Here is a 25,866-nt window from a genome sequence, read left to right on the forward strand (position 1 = left end):
GCCTCCCCGGGCTGCAGCCTCCCCTGTCCCCAGCCTCCCCGGGCTCCAGCCTCCCCTGTCTCCAGCCTCCTCTGTCCCCAGCCTCCTCTGTCCCCAGCCTCCCCGGGCCCCAGCCTCCCCGGGCTCCAGCCTCCCCTGTCCCCAGCCTCCCCGGGCTGCAGCCTCCCCTGTCCCCAGCCTCCCCGGGCTCCAGCCTCCTCTGTCCCCAGCCTCCTCTGTCCCCAGCCTCCCCTGTCCCAGCCTCCCCGGGCTCCAGCCTCCCCTGTCCCCAGCCTCCCCTGTCCCCAGCCTCCCCGGGCTGCAGCCTCCCCTGTCCCCAGCCTCCCCGGGCTCCAGCCTCCCCTGTCTCCAGCCTCCTCTGTCCCCAGCCTCCTCTGTCCCCAGCCTCCCCTGTCCCAGCCTCCCCGGGCTCCAGCCTCCCCTGTCCCCAGCCTCCCCTGCCCCCAGCCTCCCCTGTCCCCAGCCTCCCCGGGCTGCAGCCTCACAGACACGTTCACATGCAGCACACAGCAGCCCCACGCGTGGAAGGATCCTCCAGGATCCCAGCGACCAGAGCAAACCCACCCTGTGTGCATGAGAGGTGGAAAGCAAAAGACCAGAAGATGAATTAGGAACATTAATAGCAAAAAAGACAATAAAATATGGGGAATTGTCTGCTGTTTGGTTTCTGTCGCAATTTCGGTAAATGTAGTGTTTGTCGATTTCTATAATGAATTCCATATACAATGTATCTGCACACAATGATATATACAATGTGTCTGTGCAGTCTCCATATGGTGCAGGTTTTGGTGCATTTCGTGACTTTGCGCCCAGTGCGCGTTGTGTTTTCCACCCTCGTTAAATACATTAGTTAAAAAAAAAAAAATCAAAAAAGCAAAAGCAAAAAAGCAATGACCTTCCCGGCATAATAGCCGAGGATCCGCGCCGCCGCCTAATTATCTTTGCACTCCTAGAGCTGCGCATCCGCCTCTTATTGGGCTGGAGATTCCATGGAATCTGTTGCCGGCTCCAGGTTAAGCTGGATTCCCATTAGCATACATTTTCATCTGTTTAGCAGAAATAAAGGAAGGAGCCCCGTGCACAAAGTCATTAAGGCTTTAGTTTCTGCAAGACGCCACAACTGGGGGAAAGTGGGGGGAAGCTCCGAATAATGAGACCCTGTCCCCAGGAAGAAGGTAAGAACTCAGGGTGCAGGCGGATGGGGAGAAGGGGCTGAATGCAGGGGTGCAAGATGACAACAAATGGTGGGCAATGTGCGGGGGGAGGTGAACAGGGTGCGGGGTGCCAAGGCAGGAGGGTGAGCCAGGGGCAGCAGGGAGGCAGTAGAGGTTTTCTGGGGACACTATTCTCTCATACAGTGCTAATTCTGTGCAGGATAATTAGCAGGTCCCTCGCAGGCTCTAGCTGCTGATCCTTCATCCGGGTACATACAGAGGTGGATGTTATTGGGGATATAGGCGTGTTGTTTCTATACAGTCGGGGTGCAAATACTTTCAAGCAGCATGGAGTGCAGAGTCTCAGTATCTGCAGCCGCCCCCTCTCCCCATGCAGAGATTTATCCTTAATGCTAAATATTTACATTTCTCTTTCAATTGTTTTATACATAAGTAAATAAATTATTCCAAGTTGGTGCCGGCGTATACCAGGCAGTGTGGTAATGGATGCAGAGGTGCAGATATCGTACAGATAGATCTCAGTGGAGAGGTCAGCTTGTGTTTCCTGCAAGTGTCAATGTGTGTGTGCGACTTCTGGCAATAATCTTATTCAGCAATATCAACCTGTCACCTCTGGGTTTCTGTTACAATGTATCCACATTGCCTCCTAAGATCAATGTCTGATTTAACTAATTACAAGTGTGTACATTTCATCATTCCTATGGGGGAGACATTATAGGCCTCTGCCAGGTTCTGTGTGCAGTGAAGTCCGAGCCCCTGGTGCTTCTGGCATAGCATGGGCATCTATGGGCATCTATGGGCACATCTGCTCTGTGGCTGCAGCTTTTACCCATTTATGCTTCATAGTTTGCTAGTTTGGTCATCCCCTCCCTATATGTGTCATAAGCCACATAGTTACCCCTATATGTGGCATTATTTCTCAGATTCCTATATTAGCTGTGTAGTAACCCCCCGTGTCTGGTATTAATTGCCAGTTCCCTCTATAAGCAGTGCAGTTACCCCAGTATATGACATTACTTCCCAGTTTCTTCTATTAGTATGTTCCATTTATTGCTAGTATATTATATGTGTAGTTAATATGTGGCATTATCTATTTGCCAGTTTATTAGATATGTAGTAACCCCCTAATAGTGACATTATTTGCCAGTTTCCTCTTTTAGTTGTGTAGTTATCTCCTGTATGTGGAATTACCTGCCATTATATTAGAGAACCATATGTAGCATTATTTGCCAGTTTCCTCTGTTAGTTGTTTACCCCCTCTATGTAGCATTCTTGTCTATTTTCATTCCTAAGCTGTATAGTTACCCCCTGTATGCAGCATTATTTGCCAGTTTCCTCCATAGATTCTTAGTCACCCTCTATGTGTGGCATAATTTTCCTGTCTCTTCCATGAGCTGTGTGCTTCCACCCTGTATGTCCCATTATTTGCCAGTTTGCAGCATGACCCTATGTGTGTGTGACATGGGCTGTGATTTTTTTTCTGCCCTTCTGTGTGACATTATTTGGCCTCATTGGAACTTTCCTCCTATTGTCTGGAGCTCCCTCAGTTTAATGTGTTTATGTCTAATCCCAGGTTCTTGCTGCAGAGAGGTGTTAGTGACTCCTGCCTCCCTGCTGCTTGCTAAGCTGCTGCTTGTTGCTGCTGCTGTAGAGCTCAGTGTTGGAGGATAAATGTAATGATTATGGGTCTGTGTGGCTAACATTGATCCTGTGATTTTCAGGTGAGAGCTGCATATTGAAATGTCTAAATAGGTAGATAGATAATAGATGGATGGATCATAGATAGATAATAGATAGATAAATAATAGATAATAGATAGACAGATAGATAATAGATAGATAATAGGTAGATAATAGATAAATAGATATATAGATAATAGATAGATAATATGGATATGTTCTAGTGTGTCCTGTTCTATTTTTTCTATCTTACATCATTTCCCACATTTGTTGCAGTAAGTTATACCTAGTCCCTCTGTACTTGTAGTGGGCTAGTCCTTGTTCCTGGCTTGCGGCATGGGCTATCTTCTTTCCTGGTCCCTTTTTAGCACAGATTGTTCCTGTCCCTGTTTCTCTAGCACTGAGGTTCAGGCTCAGGTTATTCCCAGACTTTTTTTTTTCATTATGGCATCTGATGCCATTTGCACAGTCCAGTGATGTGTGAATGTTCTCTCTCTAATAGATAGGTCTTAATTAGCAAAGTGATCATGTCTTATATTAAGACCCCTATTATTTTGTTTTTTTTTCAGGCTTCATTGAAATGGTGTTTGGTTATGTTACTTTATTCTACTTCTTCTTACAGTCTGTTCCTGTGTTTTTTTCCAGTCTCTTTCCCTTATGCTTTTCTTTTTCTTGCGGTTAATTGCAGGATTTTGTCACCTGCACTGCATTTCTCTGTTTCTGTCGTTTCTTTAGCAGTCCCTTCATTCTTTGTGTCCTATGCATTGCGTTGGTGATAGCTGCCACTGTTTTATGTTTCCATTGTCGTGGATCTTGTTGCATTGATTTTAATGCAATTCGCGTTTTCCTGCGATATTTGATGTTACAATTCAGAAGTGTCTGCTAATGGAAGAAGCCCCTCATTCATGTCGCCTTGCAATGTTTTGGTTCGGAATATTGTAAAGCTGGATGCTGTCCTTCTATCTCCCTGCTGCCTGTATGCAGTCAGTATGAGAACTTTACTGCCCCTATTTTCTTGCATTTGGTTGCAATGAATTCTTGAGTTGTCCCTATTTCCTTGAAGTGGATCTCAGCTGTCCCCTTTCATTGCAATTAATCTCAGGCTGTCCCCCTTTTCTCGCACTGGATATCATGCTGTCCCCTTTTTCTTGCCGTGCACTGCAAGCTGTCCCCCTTTTCATGCAATGGATCTCATCCCGTCCCCTTTTTCTTGATGTGGATCTTATGCTATCCCCCTTTTCTTGCACAGGATGCCAGGCTGTCCCCCTTTTCTTGCAGTGCATTGCAAGCTGTTCCCCTTTTCATGCAATGGATCTCATGTCCCCCTTTTCTTGCAGCGCATCTCAGACTATATCCCTTTCCTTGCAGTGCATTGCAGACAGTCCCCCTTTCCTTGCAGTGCATTGCAGGCTATCCCTTTACTTGCAGTGGATTAGACTATCCTCCTTTCCTTTCAGTGCATTGCAGGCTATCCCCTTTACTTGCAGTGGATATCAGACGCTCCCCCTTTTCTTGCAGTGCATTGCAGGCTGTGTCTCTTTCATTGCAGTGCATTGCAGGCTGTCCCCCTTTTCTTGCAGTGTATATCAGACTGTCCCCCTTTTCTTGTAGTGAATATCAGGCTGTCCCCCTTTTCTTCATGTGCATTGCAGGCTGTCCCCCTTTTCTTGCAGTGGATATCAGGCTGTTCCCCTTTTCTTGCAGTGGATATCAGGCTGTCCCCCTTTTCTTGCAGTGGATCTCAGGCTGTCCCCCTTTTCTTGCAGTGGATCTCAGGCTGTCCCCCTTTTTTGCAGTGGATCTCAGGCTGTCCCCTTTTCCTTGCAGTGGATCGCAGGCTGTACCCCCTTTCCTTGCAGTGGATCTCAGGCTGTCCCCTTTTCTTGCAGTGGATCGCAGGCTGTCCCCCTTTCCTTGCAGTGGATCTCAGGCTGTCCCCTTTTCCTTGCAGTGGATCTCAGGCTGTCCCCTTTTCCTTGCAGTGGATCGCAGGCTGTCCCCCTTTTCTTGCAGTGGATCGCAGGCTGTCCCCCTTTTTTTGCAGTGGATCTCAGGCTGTCCCCTTTTCCTTGCAGTGGATCTCAGGCTGTCCCCTTTTCTTGCAGTGGATCGCAGGCTGTCCCCCTTTTCTTGCAGTGGATCGCAGGCTGTCCCCCTTTTTTTGCAGTGGATCTCAGGCTGTCCCCCTTTTTTGCAGTGGATCTCAGGCTGTCCCATTTTCCTTGCAGTGGATCGCAGGCTGTACCACCTTTCCTTGCAGTGGATCGCAGGCTGTACCACCTTTCCTTGCAGTGGATCTCATTCTGTCCTCTTTCCTTGCAGTGGATCTCAGGCTGTCCCCTTTCCTTGCAGTGAATCTCATTCTGTCCTCTTTCCTTGCAGTGGATCTCAGGCTGTCCCCCTTTTCTTGCAGTGAATCGCAGGCTGTCCCCTTTCCTTGCAGTGGATCTCAGGCTGTCCCCTTTTCCTTGCAGTGGATCGCACGCTGTCCTCTTTTCCTTGCAGTGGATCGCAGGCTGTCCCCCTTTTTTTGCAGTGGATCTCAGGCTGTCCCCTTTCCTTGCAGTGGATCTCAGGCTGTCCCCTTTTCCTTGCAGTGGATCTCAGGCTGTCCCCTTTTCTTGCAGTGGATCTCAGGCTGTCCCCTTTTCTTGCAGTGGATCGCAGGCTGTCCCCATTTTTTTGCAGTGGATCTCAGGCTGTCCCCTTTTCTTGCAGTGGATCGCAGGCTGTCCCCATTTTTTTTGCAGTGGATCTCAGGCTGTCCCCCTTTTTTGCAGTGGATCACAGGCTGTCCCCCTTTCCTTGCAGTTGATCTCAGGCTGTCCCCCTTTTTTGCAGTGGATCGCAGGCTGTCCCCTTTCCTTGCAGTGGATCTCAGGCTGTCCCCCTTTTTTGCAGTGGATCGCAGGCTGTCCCCTTTCCTTGTAGTGGATCTCAGGCTGTCCCCCTTTTTTGCAGTGGATCGCAGGCTGTCCCCCTTTTCTTGCAGTGAATCTCAGGCTGTCCCCCTTTTCTTGCAGTGGATCGCAGGCTGTCCCCCTTTTCTTGCAGTGGATCGCAGGCTGTCCCCTTTCCTTGTAGTGGATCGCAGGCTGTCCCCCTTTTTTTGCAGTGGATCTCAGGCTGTCCCCTTTCCTTGCAGTGGATCGCAGGCTGTCCCCTTTCCTTGCAGTGGATCTCAGGCTGTCCCCTTTTCCTTGCAGTGGATCTCAGGCTGTCCCCTTTTCTTGCAGTGGATCTCAGGTTGTCCCCTTTCCTTGCAGTGGATCGCAGGCTGTCCCCCTTTTCTTGCAGTGGATCTCAGGCTGTCCCCTATCCTTGCAGTGGATCTCAGGCTGTCCCCTTTCCTTGCAGTGGATCTCAGGCTGTCCCCTTTCCTTGCAGTGGATCGCAGGCTGTCCCCTTTCCTTGCAGTGGATCTCAGGCTGTCCCCTTTCCTTGCAGTGGATCTCAGGCTGTCCCCTTTCCTTGCAGTGGATCTCAGGCTGTCCCCTTTCCTTGCAGTGGATCGCAGGCTGTCCCCTTTCCTTGCAATGGATCGCAGGCTGTCCCTTGAGATGGAGCTGAGAGGTCTCTGTAGCTGGGAGCTGTCACTCTCACTCCCCCGGTGTAACAGATGCGGCCCTGTCCCCTCTTTCCCTTTATTCCCTCTCGCATTTTTCTCTCCATGATCCGGGTTTCCATAGAGAGCAGAATAAAGGGGGGACCATGGCCACAAATCCCCTGCCCTGCGCGGAATAAAAGGAGCCTCATTCAATAGGCGACCCCGTCTGGACCTGCGAGAAAGGACTCAGCCGAGGAGGAGAAACTGTTACAAGGACGAAAAGATCAATTCACAGCAACTAAAGTGCAACATGGAGGATAATCCCAAACTCCTGTGCCCACTGCCTGCCCTGCAAGACTGGCATTGTCCCTTATCTACAGCTGCAGCAACAATGCCGGAATGATACCAGGGACTATTGTGGGGTAATAGTAACAATGAGAATAAATACATAATATAAAGAACCCTGTGCCCACTGCTGGGGTGACCAGTGCTGCAGTGTACAGCTCCTACAGCACTACACCAGCAGCATGATAATCATCTGCCCCTAGAAAGATACATATAATGATAATAATAATAATAATAATAATAATAATAATAATTGCAATACAAATGTAATGACAATAATATTGATAATAATAATAATAGCAATACAAATGTATTGATAATAATATTAATAATAATGTAATAAGTAATAAAATCTAACAATCAAAATGTTAATAATAATAATAGTAACAACAATATAAATGCAACATTAAGAATAATAAAATAAAAATAATAAAATCTAACAATCAAAATGTTAATATTATATCTAACAATAATATAATAATAAAATAAGAATAATAAAATGTAACAATCAAAATGTTAATAATAATAACAACAATAATAATATAAATTTAGCAACAACAATAATAATAATAATAATAATAATAATGATCCTACTCTCTAGGCAGTAGCATTATCTAACTGATCAAAGGGCTCCTATATTGCCTCATAAACAATATAACAAAAAAAATAATAAACTTAATAATAATCTCCCCTAGGCAGTTTCATTATCTATTAACCACATAAACATGATAATAATAATAATAATAATAGAGATTATTATTATTTGTAATAATAATAATAATAATAATAATAATAATAATAATAATAATAATAATAATAATAGCACTACTACTACTACTACAAATAATAATAATAATAATAATAATAATAATAATAATAATAATAATAATAGTAATCTAGTGCTTTTATCCTAACCCTGAAATCAGGGAGAAAGTTTTGCAGCCATTCTTGGATTTGTTCATTCTTGGATTTGTATATTGGGCTACAATATAGTGGATGACGCTTTAGATATTTCTAATTCTTCAGGTGCAGTAATAACCATGAAATGTCTGACAATTCAGGTAGTAGATGACTCCTCATCCTCATCTCTGATCTCCAGGTCTCTCATCCTCATCCCTGATCTCCAGGTCTCTCCTCATTCTCATCCCTGATCTCCAGGTCTCTCCTCATCCTCGTCCCTGATCTCCAGGTCTCTCCTCCTCCTCATCCCCTGATCTCCAGGTCTCTCCTCCTCCTCATCCCCTGATCTCCAGGTCTCTCCTCATCCTCATCCCTGATCTCCAGGTCTCTCCTCCTCCTCATCCACTGATCTCCAGGTCTCTCCTCATCCTCATCCCTGATCTCCAGGTCTCTCCTCCTCCTCATCCCCTGATCTCCAGGTCTCTCCTCATCCTCATCCCTGATCTCCAGGTCTCTCCTCCTCCTCATCCCCTGATCTCCAGGTCTCTCATCCTCATCCCTGATCTCCAGGTCTCTCCTCATCGCTGATCTCCAGGTCTCTCCTCATCCTCATCCCTGATCTCCAGGTCTCTCATCCTCATCCCTGATCTCCAGGTCTCTCCTCATCCTCATCCCTGATCTCCAGGTCTCTCCTCATCCTCGTCCCTGATCTCCAGGTCTCTCCTCCTCCTCATCCCCTGATCTCCAGGTCTCTCCTCATCCTCATCCCTGATCTCCAGGTCTCTCCTCATCCTCGTCCCTGATCTCCAGGTCTCTCCTCCTCCTCATCCCCTGATCTCCAGGTCTCTCCTCATCCTCATCCCCTGATCTCCAGGTCTCTCCTCATCCCTGATCTCCAGGTCTCTCCTCATCCTCATCCCCTGATCTCCAGGTCTCTCCTCATCCTCATCCCTGATCTCCAGGTCTCTCTTCCTCATCCCTGATCTCCAGGTCTCTCCTCATCCTCATCCCCTGATCTCTCATCCTCATCCCTGATCTCCAGGTCTCTCCTCATCCTCATCCCTGATCTCCAGGTCTCTCCTCATCCTCATCCCTGATCTCCAGGTCTCTCCTCATCCTCGTCCCTGATCTCCAGGTCTCTCCTCGCCCTGTCTGGCAGTTCTCTGCGCTCTTTTGCGCCTTTTCTTGAGGTTTGCACTCTCTGCCGCAGAGCTGTCACTCCAGTCCTGACATCTCTACAGGGACAGCAAGGAACAAATAATGGGGGGAGTATAATAATACAGGGGGAGCTGGAGTATCTGCTGTAATAATAGGGGGGAGCTGAGGGATGGAGCAGCTGCGGGGGGATATTGATGGAGAAGAGGTGATGGACCCAAAATTACAAAACAAGAGAAAGTTTATTTTTGTTTGACTTTGTTCTAAAAATAAGAGAAATATAATAATGTTATATTTTCATATCTTCAATCACTACTGATGATATATATGTATCTCACACCCGAACTCCTTCCCTAAATTCATGTGATAGGATGAGGGTGATTGTTCCTTAATGTTTATACATGAAATTAATGTTTTGCTCTGATCAGATAATCGCAGCACTGGATCAGACATTTGTCGCAGATTCTTAGAATGTCGCAGACGGTAACTTGTCTTTAGAGCGGAGATCTCAGAGGTCAGACAAGTTTGTGGCTCTAATCACCGCATTTACCCCAAATAAATCCTCACATTTGGTGCAATATTCTGCATTTTCGTTGGCTCCAGAATGATTCCTTGTCTTCTAGCTGCAGATAATGTGCGACAATTATTGGACGAGGATCTGATTGTGAATTGTTATGGATCTGTGATACTAGAGGTGAGGGGAGAGGACCCTCGTGTTTCCTTCTGTTGGGAGCAATGTGCTTCTAGTTACAGGATGACAAATGAGTTTCTCCGGCTTAATCAGGAGCCGTGACGGCCCCCCACCCCCAATAACCGTCACGTGACGCCCCCCAAACCCCTCACAGTCCTCCCTGATTCTCTGCACTGTCCCCCAGCGCTAAGATTATATCCGCCGGTATAAGGACGGGGAACAAACACTAATATATATTCTAGAAGATGAAAAGATACAATGTATATAAATAATAGGAATCTGATAATAAGCAAGAAATGTGGAGGGAGGAGACAGGAGGAGCCTTATATACAGGGAGGACCATATACACCAGCACCCCATGAATGGGGGATTATAGGCTGAACTTATAGAGTAATACTGGACACATATACTGATATATGGAGGTGTATATACAGGGGCAGCATATAGGATGTATACTGATATATGGATGTATATACAGGGGCAGCATATAGGATGTATACTGATATATGGATGTATATACAGGGGCAGCATATAGGACATATATACTAATATATGGATGTGTATATACAGTGGCAGCATAAAGGACATATATACTGATATATGGATGTGTATATACAGGGGCAGCATATAGGATGTATACTGATATATGGATGTGTATATACAGGGGCAGCATATAGGACATATATACTAATATATGGATGTGTATATACAGTGGCAGCATAAAGGACATATATACTGATATATGGATGTGTATATACAGGGGCAGGATATATACTGATATATGGATGTGTGTATACAGGGGCAGCATATAGGACATATATACTGATATATGGATGTGTATATACAGGGGCAGGATATATACTGATATATGGATGTGTATATACAGGGGCAGGATATATACTGATATATGGATGTGTGTATACAGGGGCAGCATATGGGACATATATACTGATATATGGATGTGTGTATACAGGGGCAGCATATGGGACATATATACTGATATATGGATGTGTATATACAGTGGCAGCATATAGGATATATACTGATATATGGATGTGTATATACAGGGGGAGCATATAGGACATATATACTGATATATGGATGTGTATATACAGGGGCAGCATATAGGATATATACTGATATATGGATGTGTATATACAGGGGCAGCATATAGGACATATATACTGATATATGGATGTGTATATACAGGGGGAGCATATAGGACATATATACTGATATATGGATGTGTGTATACAGGGGCAGCATATAGGACATATATACTGATACTAGATTGTGGCCCGATTCTAACGCATCGGGTATTCTAGAATATGCATGTCCCCGTAGTATATGGACAATGATGATTCCAGAATTCGCGGCACACTGTGCCCGTCGCTGATTGGTCGAGGCAACCTTTATGACATCATCGTCGCCATGGCAACCATTATGACATCTACGTCGATACTGTGCCCGTCGCTGAATCAGAAACGTGAGATGTCTACGTCCTTTATGACATCATCGTCGCTGTGCCCGTTGCTGATTGGTCGAGGCCTGGCGGCCTCGACCAATCAGAGACGCGGGATTTCTACGTCGATGCTGTGCCGGTCTCTGATTGGTCGAGGCCTGGCGGCCTCGACCAATCAGAGAGCCGGGATTTCCAGGACAGACAGACAGACAGACAGAAAAACCCTTAGACAATTATATATATAGACTAGACTGTGGCCCGATTCTAACGCATCGGGTATTCTAGAATATGCATGTCCCGGTAGTATATGGACAATGATGATTGCAGAATTCGCGGCAGACTGTGCCCGTCGCTGATTGGTCAAGGCAACCTTTATGACATCATCGTCGCCATGGCAACCATTATGACATCATCGTCGCTGTGCCCGTCTCTGATTGGTCGAGGCCTGGCGGCCTCGACCAATCAGAGATGCGAGATGTCTACGTCCTTTATGACATCATCGTCGCTGTGCCCGTCGCTGATTGGTCGAGGCCTGGTGGCCTCGACCAATCAGAGACACGGGATTTCCAGGACAGACAGACAGACAGACAGAAAAACCCTTAGGCAATTATATATATAGATATGGATGTGTATATACAGGGGGAGCATATAGGACATATATACTGATATATGGATGTGTATATACAGGGGGAGCATATAGGACATATATACTGATATATGGATGTGTGTATACAGGGGCAGCATATAGGACATATATACTGATATATGGATGTGTATATACGGGCAGCATATAGGACATAAATACTGATATATGGACGTGTATATACAGGGTCAGCATATAGGACACATATACTGATATATGGATGTGTATATACAGGGGCAGCATATAGGACATATATACTGATATATGGATGTGTATATACAGGGGCAGCATATAGGACATATATACTGATATATGGATGTGTATATACAGGGGCAGCATATAGGATATATATACTGATATATGGATGTGTATATACATTCAAAAAGAGTATATACTCCTTCAAAAAGAACCTGAAGACCCACCTCTTCCGACAAGCCTACAACCTGCAGTAACCACCGATCGACCAAACCGCTGCACGACCAGCTCTATCCTCACCTACTGTATCCTCACCCATCCCTTGTAGATTGTGAGCCCTCGCGGGCAGGGTCCTCTCTCCTCCTGTACCACTTGTGACTTGTATTGTTCAAGATTATTGTACTTGTTTATTATGTATACCCCTCCTAACATGTAAAGTGCCATGGAATAAATGGCGCTATAATAATAAATAATAATAATAATAATAATAATACAAGGGCAGCATATAGGACACATATACTGATATATGGATGTTCTACCCTGTATGCACACATGGATTTTTCCTCTCTGAACCCTGTTCACACAGGTTATATACAGATGATCAGGTTTTTAAATACATCAGATAGGGATTGCATACATTAGTTAGGACTGCTCTGATAAGGGTATACCGTGAAGATTGGTAGAGCAGCTTAGTATACATTTTTTGCAAAAAACGTATCAACCAAATACCCTGTTTTTTACATCTTTTACTAGCACTTGCGGATTACTGCAACATTTTTTCAAACTGAGTGTTTTTGGTTTTACTATTCTCTTTTGTGTCTTCAGGTTTCTTGGTGGTGTGTGAACATGATCCTACAGACTTGTTCACTGTGCAAGTAGCCCATGTGTTCCTGTTGATATATGGATGTGTATATACAGGGGCAGCATATAGGACGTATATACTGATATATGGATGTGTATATACAGGGGCAGCATTTAGGACATACAGTGGGTACTGAAAGTATTCAGACCCCTTTAAATTTTTCACTCTTTGTTTCATTGCAGCCATTTGGTATTTTTCTTCTCATTAATGTTTACTCTGCACTCCAACTTCACTGAAAAAAACAGAAATATAGTAACTTATACTTGCCCTTTGCTCAGTATTGAGGTGAAGCCCCTTTTGAGCTCGTACAGCCATGAGTCTTCTTGGGAATGATGCAACAAGTTTTTCACCCCTGGATTTGGGGATCCTCGGCCATTCTTCCTTTGCAGATCCTCTCCAGTTCCGTCAGGTTGGATGGTGAACGTTGGTGGACGCCATTTTCAGGTCTCTCCAGAGAGGCTCCATTGGGTTTAGGTCAGGGCTCTGGCTGGGCCGGTCAGGAATGGTCACAGAGTTGTTCTGAAGCCGCTCCTTTGTTATTTTAGCTGTGTGCTTAGGATCATTGTCTTGTTGGAAGGTGAACCTTCGGCCAAGTCTGAAGTTCAGAGCACTCTGGAAGGGGTTTTCAAATGTTTCATAATGTTTCCACCTCCATGCTTGACAGTGGGGACGGTGTTCTTTGGGTCATAACTTGTAGAGAATCTGGAAAGCTAGCACTCAATCAATATAGTTCACGGTGCCAGTGAACGGGACACTAAATCCCACAAGTCATAAAGTCAAAGTAATCACTGCACTCGTATAGTTTCAAGTTGCATATATCAAAAGTTTATTTGGCTTGGGTCAGTAGATAAATGCTTGGCGAATTTAACGTTTCGGCCAGCCCGTGGCCTTGCTCACAAAATCGCCTAATGGAAATCTGTTGTTTAAAGTAAGGATACCGTATGGCTGATGAGTCAGATAGGAGGACCCAAATGTGTAACCAAACTGATGTGGTATAAACGCTTGCCCGTGCACTACAGCTGTAATTCCAGCCGGAGGGTAAACAATTGCTGTCGTATATATACACTCAGGAGTACAGATCAGGCTGTGTAGATCATGTGCCTTCTGGACTATCCCAGGAAAAGCCGGGGAAGATAGTGCTGTCTCACATATGGAATCAGGGGCACAGATTAGGTGGTATAATCCCTGTATGGTTTGGTATGTCCCAGATGAAGTCAATGGTAATATCAATCTGTTCTCCTCGTTCCTGTGTGCAGAGCAAGCGTTGGTGGCCAGGTGGAGGGTGCCGACACAGACTACCCACTGCCTTGACACAGGTCTGTGTCAGCACCCTTTCTTCCTTTTCTTACTGTTGCACCAACAGTTGCCTCCTGGTTTTGTAGCCCATTCCAGCTTTGTGCAGATCTATGATCTTGTCCCTGACATCTTTGGTCTTGCCCATGTTGTAGAGGTTACAGTCTGACTGATTAATGGAGTCTGTGGACAGGAGTCTTTTATAAAGGTGACTATGTAAGACAACTGTCTGTAATGCAGGTAATGAGTTGATTAGGAGTCTAACTGGTCTGTCAGAGCCAGAACGCTAAGGGTATATTTCCACGGTCAGGAAACCTTCAGTATTCACTGTGGATTGGACGCTGCATACATCCGCAGGGTCCAATCTGCAGCGTCCAAATGTTACAGCATAGTGGAGTTGATTTTATGAAATCCCATCTCCACTATGCGTGCAGGGTCGCATCCGGTGGCCCTGCGTAACCAGACATGCAGCTCGTCTTTCCAGACTGCAGCATGTCTATTTATCGTAAATATAAATAACCCAGTCTATGAATACGATGCAATGATTCCGCATGTGTTCAATGAACACATCTGCAATCACCGCGCGTACAACAGGGGGCGGCGCTTTGGGTGGAGCGGGGTATCCGCTGCGTCCAAAGCGCAGGGAATCCTGACCGTGGAAATAGGTAAAAATGGAAACAAAATGGGTCCCACAATTTCTACTGAAAGTTGCAATACCCCATATGTGGCTGTGCAGTACTACTTAACCATACGGAGTGACTCAGGAGGATCTGTCCACAAGACAATTATAAGTTGTATACTCCGCAAATCCAGCCTTTATGGAAATGGAAGAGTGGCAAAAAGAAAGACATTTTTAATAGCAGTCCACAAAAAGTTCCATGTAGGGGGACAGTGAGCATGTGAAAAAGTGGCTCTGGTCAGATGAGACAAAAGAAGAATTTTTGAGCTTGTTGTAAAATGCTATGTGAGGCAGAAAACTAACACTGCACATCACTCTGAAAACACCATCCCCACCATCACACATGGTGGTGGCAGCATCTTGCTGTGGGAAGGCTTTTCTTCAGCAGGTGCAGGAAAGCTGGTCAGACATGATAGGAGAATGTATGGAGCTAATACAGGACAATTTTGGAGGAAAACCTGTTAGAGGCTGTAGATTACTTGAGACTGGGTCGTAGGTTCACCTTGCAGCAGGACAGCGAGCCTAAACATCCTGCCAGCGCTACCATGGAAAGTTTAAATTGGAGCATATTCATGTGAGAACGGCCCAGTCACAGCCAAGACCAAAATCCCAGAGAGTCTGTGACAAGAAGTGAAAATTTCAGATCACAGACGTCTCCATCCAATGTCACGGAGCGAGAGACAGTGTGCAAAGGAGAAGGGGCAAAATGTCACCTCTAGATGTGCAAAGCTGAAGAGACAGACCCCAATAGACCGCAGCAGTAACTGCAGAGAAAGGTGGTCCTACAGAGTCCTGACTCAGGGGCTGGATATAAATGTGCATCATAATTTTCAGATTTATATTTTATGATAGAAAACCCTGCATCATTTCCTTTACACATCACTAAAACTTGTTCGTGTTGGTGATGGGTTATTATTATGTTACATCTTTACTGCAGAAAAAAAAAGCAAAAATGAAGATAAAGTATAAAAAGTAATTCTCGGTTCACATTACTACAGTGATTTCCGCAGAGCACCATGTTGGGGTTTCTGTTGAAGAGTCGAAAAACTGTGTCACGATGTGAACCCCGACTGAGCCCTGATGGAGCCAATCCCTTGAATGACAGACTCGCTGCAGACACTCTCTGGCCTCCGCCCTGGCAGTATCCATCTTTTTCATCTATGCACGAAAATGTGGAAAACCACGTAGTGATCAGTGGAGAGAACTGTATCAATGTGAACCTCCCTAAGAAGGTGAAGAAAAAAAGAGCTAACAATCGATTAGAATAAGCTACTGATGTGATAGATTTATTGTAACAGTTGGTGACGGATTTTCTCAGCTTTGTTACATTGTAATAAACAAATAAATCCCTGTAACACAACCCTGCGCAGATTCTGGGAGCGGAGCAGCTGAGCTGTGGACTGTACACTTGGTATAAAGAGTCGTAGACATTTTTAGTCAACACTTGTATGGACCAAATGTTTATTTAAGAGAAGAAAAGCTGGAGGACGAATCCTGCAGGGACCCCGACTCCACACTGCCCCTTTCCCCTGCATTGCCCCCTTCCATCATCTTTGTTGACAGTCTGGTGAAAACTGGACACCCAAAACCTCCGGGCAACACACCTGCACAGCACACAACTAAGGGTGACCTAAAGTGCAGTGCTCACCTGACAAATATGCAAACCACACAGTGCATACAGTGAAACCAGCCACACACTGCACTCTCACATCACGTTAACATAAATACACTGCACACTGGCAATGCAAGCCAAACACACCGTGCAGCGGCACTGCAACACTAAAACATTGCAAAAGGTCACTGCGTCACAAATACACTGCACAATGATAATATACTCCATCACAGCAACAAAATCAGTCCACACCAATACTGCAACACAAACCCACCCCACAAAAGGACTGCAACACAAACCCACCCCACAAAAGGACTGCACAACAAACACACTGAAAACCAGCTCTGTAACACAAACACTATACACCAGTGCTGCAACAAAAGCACACACCACACAATCACCACAACACAAGTTAATTGCACACAAGCCCTGCAACACAAACACTACATTCAAGCAATGCAACACAAGCGCACATCAGTGCTGCAACACAAACACACTGCATACCAACACTGCAACAAAAAATACACTGCACACCAGCGTGACAAAACACACTACCCACCTGAACTGCAACAGAAACACACTACACAACAGTGTAGAGTGGTCTGTAGTGTAATGTAATTGTTTTACAAATTCACTAATAAAATGGCCTAAACAGAACGATATTTGCCTTGTTCTTGACACCCAAAAGTTTCTAGAAAAGTAAGTTATTTTTGTGATTTGTAGAATGTACAATATGTTTTACTGATGTGTGCCACTTTTAAAGCACAAAGAATAATGGAAAAGTTACAAAAATAAAAAAGCAAATACACCAAACAGTAACAAAGTGTGAGCTGGGTTTGGCGCATCTACGGACCACCCCATCACATTAATGCTGCTGATATCATAGACAGCAACAGTAACCCCCCCCCCCAATGTGCACCGACCAAGAGGTGGTGAAAAGTCAGACAAAGCAGAATTATCATCCAACATGAGCGTCTGCTGTGATTTTGGGGATTTTAAGGCTGTCTAGGCTAAGGTTACATTGTTACACACAAACACCATTACAACAACTGACAGGGGAAGGGAAATCATTGATTATATGGGGTCATTGGCGTCTCTCAGGGGTGGGGATATATTAGACAGCAACAAAACAGACAGTTCTTGAAGGTGATGTGTTGAAATAAAATGGGCGACCAAAATGATCTGAGACACGTTTCATAAGAACGGTCGTCCGTAGGAAGAAACTGCTGATAATTGGCTGCTTAGGCCTCTTTCACATTTCCATCGGTACGGGGCCGTCGCAAACCGTCGGCCCGAAGTACCGACGGACGTTGCACAAATAGTGCACAACATGGGCAGCGGATGCAGTTTTCAGATGCATCTGCTGCCCATTATGAGTTCCGGGGAGGAGGGGGCGGAGATTCCAGCCGCACATGCGCGGTCAGAAATGGCGGTTCTGACAGACGAAAAAACGTTACATTGAACGTTTTTTCGTCACGACGGGCTGCAAAATCACGAAGCATCCATTGCACGACGGATGTGACGTGTGGCCATACGTCGCAATGCGTCGCTAATGCAAGTCTATGGAGAAAAAACGCATCCTGCGGGCAACTTTGCAGGATGTGTTTTTTTCTCCAAAACGACACATTGCGACGTTGGCCAAACGACGGAAGTGTGAAAGAGGCCTTACATGTAAGTTCCTGATAAAGGGCAGAGATGAGAACAGGACCTGGAGGACAGGGCAAACTACTACTAGGGCTCTGTACAGTCACGGACAAATACTTTGAGACTGACACACATTTTGTTTTTCACTTTTTGCCTCTTCAGTGTTTTTGCTCTTTTAGTCGCTGTTTCTATATTTACTCACAGACAATTATAAACATTCCATAAGTTGTTACATTTTATTGATAAATACATAAAGTTCTTGTGACACCTCAGTATTCCCAGCGCTGCCCCTTATTCTCCACACTCCTGCCCCTTATTCTCCACACTCCTGCCCCTAATTCTCCACACTCCTGCCCCTTATTCTCCACACTTCTGCCCCTTATTCTCCACACTCCTGTTTTTTATTCTCCAAACTCCTGCCCCTTATTCTCCACACTCCTGCCCCCAGGGGCTGACTGGCAAATTTTAGCCTGGGGGGCAAGCACATAGCAGTGGCCCATGAGTAGCGGCTCATCCTTAAAGGGGTTGTCGGATCTTATGCTACATGTCTACAGACACTATGTGTGAATCCTCATATCATGCGCTATGAAGATTCTCTGGTGCCGGCAACAGGTGGTCTTGTGACTGCAAGCATGCGATATATATATTCCCAGCCACATTTCGACTAGACTGTTTTGGGCCTTGTTCAATACAGTTGCATTAGGCCATGCAAGTCTGGTCGGCATGTGACCGCATGTATGCAAATCACAAACTTACAGCCACACACCCGCCAAATGACCACAGCACTGCCAGCAATGTGAGAAGCACAAGTCTGCAGTCCAAAGAATGACAGAGTGAATGCACCAATGGCACACACACACACACGCACAGCCCCACTGTATAATGACAGACACATGCACAGCCCCACTGTATAATGACACACACACACAGCTACACTGTATAATGACACACACAGCCCCACTGTATAATGACAGACACATGCACAGCCCCACTGTATAATGACAGACACATGCACAGCCCCACTGTATAATGACACACACACAGCCCCACTGTATAATGACAGACACATGCACAGCCCCACTGTATAATGACACACACACACAGCTACACTGTATAATGACACACACAGCCCCACTGTATAATGACAGACACATGCACAGCCCCACTGTATAATGACAGACACATGCACAGCCCCACTGTATAATGACACACACACAGCCCCACTGTATAATGACACACACACAGCCCCACTGTATAATGACAGACACATGCACAGCCCCACTGTATAATGACACACACACACAGCTACACTGTATAATGACACACACAGCCCCACTGTATAATGACAGACACATGCACAGCCCCACTGTATAATGACAGACACATGCACAGCCCCACTGTATAATGACACACACACAGCCCCACTGTATAATGACAGACACATGCACAGCCCCACTGTATAATGACACACACACACAGCTACACTGTATAATGACACACACAGCCCCACTGTATAATGACAGACACATGCACAGCCCCACTGTATAATGACAGACACATGCACAGCCCCACTGTATAATGACACACACACAGCCCCACTGTATAATGACACACACACAGCCCCACTGTATAATGACAGACACATGCACAGCCCCACTGTATAATGACACACACACACAGCTACACTGTATAATGACAGACACATGCACAGCCCCACTGTATAATGACACACACAGCCCCACTGTATAATGACAGACACATGCACAGCCCCACTGTATAATGACAGACACATGCACAGCCCCACTGTATAATGACACACACACACAGCTACACTGTATAATGACAGACACATGCACAGCCCCACTGTATAATGACACACAGCCCCACTGTATAATGACACACACACACAGCCACACTGTATAATGACACACACACACAGCCACACTGTATAATGACACACACACACAGCCACACTGTATAATGACACACACACACAGCTACACTGTATAATGACACACAGCCCCACTGTATAATGACACACACACACAGCCACACTGTATAATGACACACACACACAGCCACACTGTATAATGACACACACACACAGCCACACTGTATAATGACACACACACACAGCTACACTGTATAATGACACACAGCCACACTGTATAATGACACACACACACAGCCACACTGTATAATGACACACACACACAGCCACACTGTATAATGACACACACACACAGCTACACTGTATAATGACACACAGCCCCACTGTATAATGACACACACACACAGCCACACTGTATAATGACACACACACACAGCCACACTGTATAATGACACACAGCCCCACTGTATAATGACACACACACACAGCCACACTGTATAATGACAAACACACACAGCCCCACTATATAATGACAGGCACACGCACGGCCCCAATGTATAATGACAGGCACACGCACGGCCCCACTGTATAATGACACACACACACACAGCCCCCCTCTGTATAATGACAGGCACACGCACGGCCCCACTATATAATGACAGGCACACGCACAGCCCCACTATATAATGACAGGCACACGCACAGCCCCACTATATAATGACAGGCACACGCACGGCCCCACTATATAATGACAGGCACACGCTCGGCCCCACTGTATAATGACACGCACACGCACGGCCCCACTGTATAATGACACACATGCAGCTCACAGATGCACGCAGCACACACACGCACGCACGCAGCTCACACACACGCACGCAGCTCACACACACACATGCACGCAGCTCACACGCACACACGCACGCAGCTCACACACACACACACACGCATGCACGCAGCCCACACACACACGCAGCTCACACACGCAGCTCACACACGCACGCACGCACGCAGCTCACACACACACACACGCACTCTCCTCATACACACACACACTCTCTCCTCATACACACACAGACACTCTCCTCTGTGGTGCAGGGGCGGCTGATGTCCATGTGCAGCGCTTCAGTTTCTCCTGCTCACAGCTCTGCACTGTCCCGGCACCTCCCCCATCTCTCCTTCTCTGCCGGGATAGCAGATAAGAGCAGGAGAAGCCGGAGCTCCATGCACACACAGGCCGGTATGCCGGTATTCTGACCTTTCATCTTGGCTGCTGGCTCTCTCCCTCAGAGTGGCAGTGGCGCATAGGAGCCTGCTCATCACATACCCCTGCAGCTTGCATGTTAGGGCTGCTGGCGGGATGACACCATCGCGCACTACAGGTGGCGCTATGTATTAGTCACTGCCAGTCCTCCAGCGGCCCTGTGCAGCTGCTTAGACACCGGCCCGGGGGGCATATGCATTTCTGCCACCTGGGCCAGCCCGCGCCTGCCTGCCCCTTATTCTCCACACTCCTGCCCCTTATTCTCCACACTGCTGCCCCTTATTCTCCACGCTCCTGCCCCTTATTCCCCAGACTCCTGCCCCTTATTCTCCACACTCCTGCCCCTTATTCTCCACACTCCTGCCCCTTATTCTCCACACTCCTGCCCCTTATTCCCCACACTCCTGCCCCTTATTCCCCACACTCCTGCCCCTTATTCCCCACACTCCTGCCCCTTATTCCCCACACTCCTGCCCCTTATTCCCCACACTCCTGCCCCTTATTCCCCACACTCCTGCCCCTTATTCCCCACACTCCTGCCCCTTATTCCCCACACTCCTGCCCCTTATTCCCCACACTCCTGCCCCTTATTCCCCACACTCCTGCCCCTTATTCTCCACACTCCTGCCCCTTATTCTCCACACTCCTGCCTCTTATTCTCCACACTTCTGCCTCTTATTCTCCACACTTCTGCCCCTTACCCCTTATTCCCAACACTCCTGTCCCTTATTCTACACACTTCTGCCCCTTATTCTCCACACTTCTGCCCCTTATTCTCCACACTCCTGTCTTTTATTCTCCACACTCCTGCCCCTTATTCTCCACACTCCTGCCCCTTATCCTCCACACTCCTGCCCCTTATCCTCCACACTCCTGCCCCTTATTCTCCACACTCCTGCCCCTTATCCTCCACACTCCTGCCCCTTATCCTCCACACTCCTGCCCCTTATCCTCCACACTCCTGCCCCTTATTCTCCACACTCCTGCCCCTTATTCTTCAGACTCCTGCCCCTTACTCTCCACACTCCTGCCCCTTATTCTCCACACTCCTGCCCCTTATTCTCCACACTCCTGCCCCTTATTCTACACACTTCTGCCCCTTATTCTCCACACTCCTGCCCCTTATCCTCCACACTCCTGCCCCTTATTCCCCACACTCCTGCCCCTTATTCCCCACACTCCTGCCCCTTATTCCCCACACTCCTGCCCCTTATTCCCCACACTCCTGCCCCTTATTCTCCACACTCCTGCCCCTTATTCTCCACACTCCTGCCTCTTATTCTCCACACTTCTGCCTCTTATTCTCCACACTTCTGCCCCTTACCCCTTATTCCCAACACTCCTGCCCCTTATTCTACACACTTCTGCCCCTTATTCTCCACACTTCTGCCCCTTATTCTCCACACTCCTGTCTTTTATTCTCCACACTCCTGCCCCTTATTCTCCACACTCCTGCCCCTTATCCTCCACACTCCTGCCCCTTATCCTCCACACTCCTGCCCCTTATTCTCCACACTCCTGCCCCTTATCCTCCACACTCCTGCCCCTTATCCTCCACACTCCTGCCCCTTATCCTCCACACTCCTGCCCCTTATTCTCCACACTCCTGCCCCTTATTCTCCACACTCCTGCCCCTTATTCTCCACACTCCTGCCCCTTATTCTCCACACTCCTGCCCCTTATTCTCCACACTCCTGTCCCTTATTCTCCACACTCCTGCCCCTTATTCTTCAGACTCCTGCCCCTTACTCTCCACACTCCTGCCCCTTATTCTCCACACTCCTGCCCCTTATTCTCCACACTCCTGCCCCTTATTCTCCACACTCCTGCCCCTTATTCTCCACACTCCTGCCCCCTATTCCCCACACTCCTGCCCCTTATTCCCCACACTCCTGCCCCTTATTCTCCACACTTCTGCCCCTTATTCTCCACACTTCTTCCCCTTATTCTCCACACTTCTGCCCCTTATTCTCCACACTTCTGCCCCTTATTCTCCACACTCCTGCCCCTTATGTGGATCATTTAAAATCTTCATTATTTCTTATGATTTTTTAATGTGACTTAAAAAAAACATGTATTTGCAGTGCCCCAGGGTCCTGGTTGTTACAGTAATGTCATTCTTCCACCAGGGGGAGTGATGTTACGCCTGATGGCAATAAAGGAGATCACTTTGCCAGGTATCACAAACCACACAACACACGTCACACTCCAGTCCACCAGGGGGAGCTCTGCTCCTATTTAGTAGGGCACTCTTCACAATTAGGTAAAACTGGTGGTTTGGATAGGAAGTTAGGCAGAAGCTGACTGGGTTTCACCCAGGCAGCACCAGTCTAACGGACGCTGGCTGGGCTTCACCCAGTTAGTTGCTATCTGAGCTCCACTCAGGTAGTTGGTCCCTGACAGGATTGGGATCCTGTCAGAGGCCTAGACAGAAGGACACAGAGCTGCGCCTGCTTACCGATGCGGCAGCATCCTAAGAAAGAGACATTGAAGGGAATTGCGTTGCAGAGAGTGAGAAACTAAGTCATAGCAAAAGGAGGGGAAACCAGAAGGAGTTCTGCCCTGTAAAAGGCTGCCTTCTTCTGAGGCGCAGAAGCCGGTAGCCGGAACATCAAGGGAGTCACCGTCTCCAAGCCTGGCTCCAGAGACCGGCAGGACAGCTAATTCCATATTAGTTGCCCGACCTTTTACCCAGGAGGCACGGTGGCAACTGTGGGGGCCGGGGCGTGCTAGAGTCCCTGTAAAAAGCCTCAGGCCATTAGTCATACGGGTTGTTCCTATCCATCTGGGGGACAGAGAGAAATACATAACATCTAGAACACCAACAACAGTTGTGAGGACCTTATGAGAAGCTCAGCAGTAAGGTACTACAACACATAGGCGCTAGAGGAAGGCTACTGATTTCCACCTGGATAAGGGGACTCTGGATTTGCCTTCAGACGGCCAGACTCTGCCTACCCTGTGATCTGGTGCTCTGGACTGTGGATGCTGAAGCCTTCAGTAAAAAGGTAAAAGAGACTGCAACCTTGTGTCCTCATTCTTCACTGCGCCTCGCACCATCCACTATTTCTACACTGGGAAGCCCTGGGGATATACTTCACCTGTGGGAAGGTATACCATCTAGCTGCCATAACATCACCCCAGCGGACCCCCAAGCAGCGTCGGTCACCCTGACCGAATACCACAGGTGGCGTCACGAACATTATCTCTTTAAAGACCTTTCCCCTTTTATCAACGGACGCCCCTAGGGCCACGGACCGGGTCTGCCACCGTGACATCCCCCTTGAGAACCGAAGGACCCGGTACCGAGTACCCCACTGCCGTACTGGGGGCGCTCCAACTTCGCTATAGACCTCATAGCCTCAGCATTATATAACATGGACACATCATAGACCCTATATCCTCAGCGTTATAAAACATATGTAATCATAGATCCTATAGCCCCAGCATGATATAATATGGACACATAGTCCCTATATCCTCAGCATTAACTAACATGTATACATCATAGACCCTATATGCTCAGCATTATATAACATGTATACATCATAGACCCTATATCCTCAGCATTATATAACATGTATACATCATAGACCATATATCCTCAGCATTATATAACATGTATACATCATAGACCCCATATCCTCAGGATTATATAACATGCATACATCATAGACCCTATATCCTCAGCATTATATAACATGTATACATCATAGACCCTACATCCTCAGCATTATATAATATGTATGTATCATAGACCATATATCCTCAGCATTATATAACATGTATACACCATACCCTATATCTTCAGCATTACATAATATATACACTATACATGTTATATAATGCTGAAGATATAGGGCATGGGGTATACATGTTATATAATGTTTAAAAGTTCAGCTGGTTTATTTCAGTCACATAAACCACATTACAGTAAAATTTAAATACAAACCTTGTCCGCCACAAAGTGAAGCATAAAGTAACAAGTCCATATAATAGTGCATGTTCACCTTCTTGGCTTATAGTTTCTCAGCTTCTTAGTCCTTTTGCAAAGCCACATAATCCAGGAAGTCTACATACCTCCATACACAGAATCATGTGTCAGCCAAACAAGTCCCATTTTACAATGTCAACTGTTATGACCTGGTGGTCAGGACAATAATGGACCTGGTGGTTAAGAGCACACGGAATGACCTGATAGTTACTAATAATATAGGACGAGCTCTGAGACGTGGGAACTCTGCTGACCGCAATCCCTAATCCTATCACACACACTAGAAATAGCCGTGGATTGCTCCTAACGCTCCCTATGCAACTCGACACAGCCTAAGGAACTAGCTAGCCCTAAAGATAGAAAAATAAAGCCTACCTTGCCTCAGAGAAATTCCACAAAGGAAAAGGCAGCCCCCCACATATAATGACTGTGAGTAAAGATGAAAATTACAAACACAGAGATGAAATAGATTTAGCAAAGTGAGGCCCGACTTACTGAACAGACAGAGGATAGGAAAGGTAACTTTGCGGTCAGCACAAAAAACTACAAAAAGACCACGCAGAGTGCGCAAAAGAACCCTCCGCACCGACTCACGGTGCGGAGGCGCTCCCTCTGTGTCCCAGAGCTTCCAGCAAGCAAGACAACAATCAAAATAGCAAGCTGGACAGAAAAATAGCAAACCAGAGAAAAACAAGCAGGAACTTAGCTTCTGCTGGGAAGACAGGTCACAAGAACGATCCAGGAGTGAACTAGACCAATACTGGAACATTGACAGGTGGCATGGAGCAATGATCTAGGTGGAGTTAAATAGAGCAGCCAGCTAACGAATTAACCT

Source organism: Ranitomeya imitator, chromosome 2 (assembly GCF_032444005.1).
Source record: "Ranitomeya imitator isolate aRanImi1 chromosome 2, aRanImi1.pri, whole genome shotgun sequence".
Classification (NCBI taxonomy): domain Eukaryota; kingdom Metazoa; phylum Chordata; class Amphibia; order Anura; family Dendrobatidae; genus Ranitomeya; species Ranitomeya imitator.